At 44.9% G+C, this 6,047-nt stretch overlaps 1 long non-coding RNA gene across 1 annotated transcript in view; it reads right to left on the bottom strand.

The window, feature by feature from the left end:
• LOC109305599 overlaps positions 1-4,866 on the bottom strand; it is an 18,940-nt gene extending 14,074 nt beyond the window's left edge. The window contains exon 1 of the long non-coding RNA XR_002099648.1: positions 4,667-4,866. This is a non-coding gene — a long non-coding RNA (uncharacterized LOC109305599). The remainder of the gene's footprint in view (positions 1-4,666) is intronic.
• Positions 4,867-6,047: the final 1,181 nt, after the last annotated feature.

Raw genomic sequence — 6,047 nt, 5'->3', positions numbered from 1 at the left:
GCCTGCACTTTTCCAGGCTGAAGAGTCCCATAGCTCTCAGCCTGTCATCGTAAGGTCTGTTTTCCTGGCCTCTGATCATGTGTGTGGCTCTCCTCTGCACTCTCTCAAGCTCCTCCACATCCTTTTTGAATTGTGGAGCCCAAAACTGGACGCAGTGCTCCAGTTGTGGCCTCACCAAGGCCGAGTACAAGGGGAGAATGACATCCTGGGATTTGCTCGAGAAGCATCTATGGATGCAAGCCAGCATTTTGCTTGCTTTACTGGCTGCAGCATCACATTGCAGGCTAATGTTCATCTTGTAGTCAATCCTGACCCCCAAGTCCCTCTCATCCGTAGTGCTAGTCAGCGTAGCACTGCCAAGCCTATAGACATGCTGCAGGTTTTTCCTCCCAAGGTGGGGAACCTTGCAATTTTGAGTGTTAAACACCATCAGGTTCTCTTCCATCCATTTACCGAGCCTGTCAAGGTCAGCCTGGATTACTCCCCTGTCCTCAGGTGTGGATGCTTTAACTCCAAATTTTGGTATCGTTGGCGAACTTGACTAGTTTGTTTCTGACTCCAATGTCCACATCATTAATGAAGAAGTTGAACAAAATAGGTCCAAGGACAGAGCCTTGGGGGACCCTACTGGTCACATGGCACCATGACAATTGACTTCTGTCAACTGCCACCCTCTGGATCTGACCACAGAGCCAATTCCCCAGCCAGCAGATCGTGGTGGACCTGAGGCCGCAGTTGGCCAGTTTTGCCAAAAGGTGATCATGGATATCAGATTGAATGTTTTTTAAAAGTTGAGATATATGACATCAGTCTTCCCCCTTGTCCAGGAGATAGGTCACTTGGTCATAAAAAGAATGAGATTGGTCTTGCTTAAGTGTTTCATCAGCCTAACAGTGAAAATATTTTTTCTCGGATCCAACCTCTGTCTTATTTTTGCAAATAAAACACTTTGTTTTATTGAATTTTATGTTACAAATTTCACATCATCTTGAGATGCCCTTCCAAACTAGAAATGAGCCATCGAGAGCTATTCTTGAAGAGTTAGTTACTGTTCCTCCATTTGTGTATTCCCTTCTGCTGATTACCAGTCTGGACTGTATTTTCTATCTTTGCTTTTGAGGAACAATATCAAAACCCTTACTGAAATTAAAATTCACCTTCATTTACTTCTTTCTATCAAAGAAGAAAACCAGACTGCGTGTAACACAAAAGGTTCTTCACAAGCTCATGTTAAACAGTTTTTATCTTCTCTCCTACATATTTACAAATTGATTGTTAATTTGTTTGAGACTCTTCCCAGGGATTGAAGTTGGGAACATAGTGTAATTCTTTTTCTTTTCTTTTTTTTTACTGTACCTGTCCTCAGTGAACTTCCTTGTCTTCCATGAATTTTTGAAGCAAATCACCAAGGGGTTGTTACAAGTTAAACTATGAGGTGATGGTAAAGATGCTGTCTTGTTTTCAAGTTTGAAGTATTTTCAGGTAGACCACAGTTATCTATACAGGAAACTTCCTATGTCTACAGTGATAATGAAATTTGCATTATTTGTCACAAACTCCATTAGTTTCATGTTAATTCATGACGTTCTTGAATCAGATCCTGAATTTTGTTATGTTGCTGTATCTCCAATGAAAACAGAATTAGAATACTGTGGGTGAAACCCCAGAGTCAATGGGAATTTTGTTGTTTACTTTGCTGTGGCTGGGACTTCATTCCTTCTGCTGTAATATAGACAAGTTCAGAATCTAAATTCACCCCTGTATCTCAAACTCCACACTTAGCTATGACACAACTTGTTCCCAAATCAGCTTTGTTTATTTTTAAAAAATTGCACATGAATTGTGTAATCCTGTCTCATGGAGGTGAATTCCAAAGGAGAAGGGTCTTGATTTCAGTTGACTCCAGGAAATGACTTGGAAACCCTGAGAATCTCAACATATTAGAGTTGCAGGGGTGAATTAACACATGGGCCCAGGCCTGGACCCAGGGGCCCCTGCAAATCAAGGCCCCCTTGAGGCACCTGGGGCAGCATGGCCCAGGTGGGCATCCTGGATGCGGGCATCTGGGGCGGGCAGCGCATGACTCCTTCCCTCCAGCCAGGCCAGGGCCATGGGTTAAGAGTGGGTGCAAGGATCCCTGCAGGCGGCAGCAGCTTTTTGAGCCCATCTGCTTCCAGGAGGCCCCATGGGCAGCCCCACTCCCTCTCCTGCTCTCTGCCATCTGCAGGTGGCTGCTGGCACCAACACTGCTGGGACAGGATGGGACAGTCCCATCCACCCCCCCAGGGCCAGCAGAGGGGTGGGTGGGTAGTTGGGGGTGGAGGTTCTGCAGCCCCCTGCCCTGCCCAAGCTGACGCTGGCTCCAGCCCGTCCTGTTCCACAGCACTGGGGGATTGCAGTCCCGGGTGTGCAACACCTGCTGGGCAGAGGGGCCAGGCTGGGGCTGGGGCTGGGGCTGCCTTCACTTCAGCTGCACTCATGCCCCCTGGTTCACCCTGAATGAACCGAGGAGACCAAGCAGGCCCAGGAGCAGAGGGAACCTGCCCTTGCCTGGTGAGAGGCCTCCCATTTTCTGTTTGCCCAGAGCCCCAATAAATTTTAATCTTCCACTGTAGAGCTGCAAAATGGATGAAAGGATTTCAGCACAATAAAGCTGTGCAAGTCAACTTGTTAATAGTCTGACAATAACTTTTATTGTTTGGATCACTGTGTGCCTCCCATCTCTGCTGCCTGCAAAGTTTATTTTACTTCAGCAAAAGTTGAGATAGCAAATTGATGGAAGTCTGATGTACATATAATGTGGTGGGGGAGGAGAGCAACACAAACCTGAATAGTGGTCCACTGGGAAAGCTATAGCTCCATGAGCACTACTTAGCAAGATGTGGCTTATGTAAGCCAGGGAGTCAGACACTTGCAAATTCTTTCTCTGAAACTGCCTCCTTCTTTGGCCTTGAGCAGGTCATTCAAATTCAGTTTGTTATAGATAAACTGGCAATCAGTTTAAAATGTATATTTCAAAGGCTAAAAAACACTGTTTTTTGAGGTTCATCTATAACGTAGCCATAATAATGCCTATTTGACTAGAGCATTGTGGGGATAACTTGGCTAATACTTTGAGAGAAACCCTGTGTAGATATTGGGTGTGTCTACACATGCATTTACTGCACAGTAAGCAGTTTTTACACCAGCATCTACACGTGCAGGCGTTACAGTGCAGTAACACTGTGTGTGGACTGACTTGGGACTAAAGTTAATCCCAACTGAGTCCACACACACAGGGTTACTGCGCAGTAAGGCATCTACACGTGCCTTACTGTGCAGTAACTACTTGGGTAGATGCAGGTAGCAAATTTACGCCCAAGTCGGTATAAGTCACCATAGTTACTGCACAGTACAGGTACACACATGTAGACATGCACCCATACTGCACGGTAATTTTTGGTTACTGTACAGTAACTGTGCACATGTGGATATTCCCACTGTGTATTAACAAAAAATGGCTTTCATTGAACTACTGAAGTCTTTCATTGCTCTACCGTTTATTATAATAGAAACAGTGGTTTTAATCTTTTTTGCTTAAAACAGATGGACCTCTCTAAGGAGCACAGCCAGTGTTTAAGAGGCATCTCTCCCTACCTTTGATTAATTTAAAATGTTAAGCTTAGGGAAAGAAATCAGAGCCAGGGTACCTATAGGGCTCTTTAGTTCTTCTTCCTTCCTAACTCGACTGTGCCTTCAAGCTACTAATGCTTAAATGTTTTGCAAATTAGGCCTTGAGTATCTCATGTTTCACAGGAAAACATTCAGTTCTAATTATTCAGCTGAACATGAAAGCGTGCCTAGCTCTAAGCAACCAGGCAGTCTGAGCTATGATTAGCCAGTCAAGCGTAAGCATCCTGCAGCTTTGATTATTCATCCAGTTGGGAAAAGAGTTTCTAGCTCTTACTAAAAAACCAACTCTATGCTGCTATGAAATTAAAATACAGCTGCTATTTGAAAATCCTGGAGGTTGGAGCTTCCATATTATGAATGGGAGAGGTGATGTGTTGTGGTACATCCATCACTGTCCTCCATCAAATTTGTGGGAGAGAAAACTAAAAGGTTTTTGCTTATAGTAGGAAGTTCAGTTGATGAGTGTCCCCTTGCAGGGCTGTCCAATTAGTGGCCCATAAACCACACCAGAAGGAGCAGTGCAAAGACTTTTGCTGCCATAGTCAAACAACATTTTGCTCTCCTCCTTTGTAATGTACCTGGGACCTGGAGAGGATGGGCACCAGAGGGAGCCCTGGAACAGCAGCTGGGCAATGCTAGAGCTGCCCTGCTCATATCTGCATGTGCCTTCCTGCAGTGGTTCCCAGTAAATGTGTGCAAGGTGTGTGCACACTACTTTTGCTGCCCCCTTCAATTTGTTGCCCTAGGCGGCTGCCTATGCATGCAGATCCTGAGGAGCTACACTGTGGTCCTTGGGCTCCTGGTGCAGAAACTGCTCTCCCTTTGCTTTTTTGCTGCTGCTGGTGGGATGCCTGGGCTCCCGCTCCTTCCTCCAGCTTCTGCTGCATGTCCCCACCCCTAAGAATGGGGCAGGGCAGAACAGCATAGCCTGTGGGGCTGAGGGAGCTTGTGGCTGGAGGGCTAGGAGAAATCTGGGAACTGTAACCTGAATTACAGGTAACCTTGTGGGTAGGCTACTGATAAAAGAGGCAGAAACAGGTCTACAGCCCAACCTTTTATTTATTTTCACTTAAAAACATAAAAACAAACATTTATCCCAAAGTCCATCTGGTTACCCACTGATAGCCCAATGTAGATGTTTATCTGTACTGGTTGGGGAGACTTGAGAAGTGAGAGGAGGGTGGCACACAGATTGGCAGCAGGTCTTCATGAATTTGCTGTTTTTCAAATTTTGAAATTTAGGCTCTAGCCTATGCCCTGCATTTATAGGTGGCTGGTTCTAGTATTTTAATAAAGGATCTCTGATTGGTTTTATTTAGAGTCCTTTGTTTCACTAAAACTTTTGAAGCTGGACTGACCAGATCTCTTGTGAACTTGGAAGGTGCCAATTAGTTAAGATTTATATCCTTGTGATAGTAAAAGGAAAGGTTTCTTGTCCTTTTCCTTCCCCATTTTGGAATGCTGGTCAACACTAGCTGGTTTCTTCTTTACCTTAGTTTATGGTCTTCTTTGACAAGGCTGCTTTTGTCTTTACAAATTATTTAAGCATCTTAAAAATATATTTATTACAGCAAAATAACATTTAATACATTTGGTTACGTTAATCACTACTACTAATATTTTAAGATCAAGCTAGGATATAGTGTATGTGGATTATTTCATGTCTTCCCTTATAATGTCTCCTTGTGCTTTGTTTAATTGTATCTCATTACTAGTGATCTACCCAAATTGAGGAGGCAGGTGGCCAGTTTTGCACGCAGATTGTAAGGCCAGGTGGCATTTTTGTGGGCTTTCCACAGCAGGGGCCTATCAACACCTCTGGCTGAGGGCCCCCATGGGCTCTACCCCTTGCCACTGATTGGTTGAGAGGGCTGTCTATCATGTGGCCCTGCCCCTTGCTGTTGATTGGCCAAGAGGCTGTCCATTGTGTGGCACTGCTCTTTGCTACTGATTGGCAGAGTGGGGTGGGGCCACACAACAGGCAGCCTTCTCAGCAAATCAGTGGTGAGGACTGGAGGCAACCACTACCTTGGCTACTCCTCTTTGTGACAGCAGCCCTCCCCCTCCCTTCTCCTCTGGGCTGCAGTGGCCATGAGGACTGGTGGATCCTACTGGAGAGCCAGCATTTTATTTTTAGCAAGTTTTTTTTTTCAAATTTCACAGACAATGCCTAATTTTGTGATTTTCATGAAATTGCAAATTGAGTAGGAACCTACTTATTAATGGTTTAGTTAGACATGTGGGTGGCTTCCTTTACTTTGACCAAGCTAGTTTTCACATCTGCAAAGGTTCACTCTGTGGTCACTTGCAAACAGACTTTCAACCTTCTGCTTATCCACGCTTCTGCAGCTTGTCCTAGGTGCCTTGAAAATGGT

Source organism: Crocodylus porosus, unplaced genomic scaffold (assembly GCF_001723895.1).
Source record: "Crocodylus porosus isolate Cpor-Errol unplaced genomic scaffold, CroPor_comp1, whole genome shotgun sequence".
NCBI lineage: Eukaryota > Metazoa > Chordata > Crocodylia > Crocodylidae > Crocodylus > Crocodylus porosus.
Note: the sequence above shows the minus strand (reverse complement) of the source record. Positions and strands in the feature narration are given on the sequence as shown.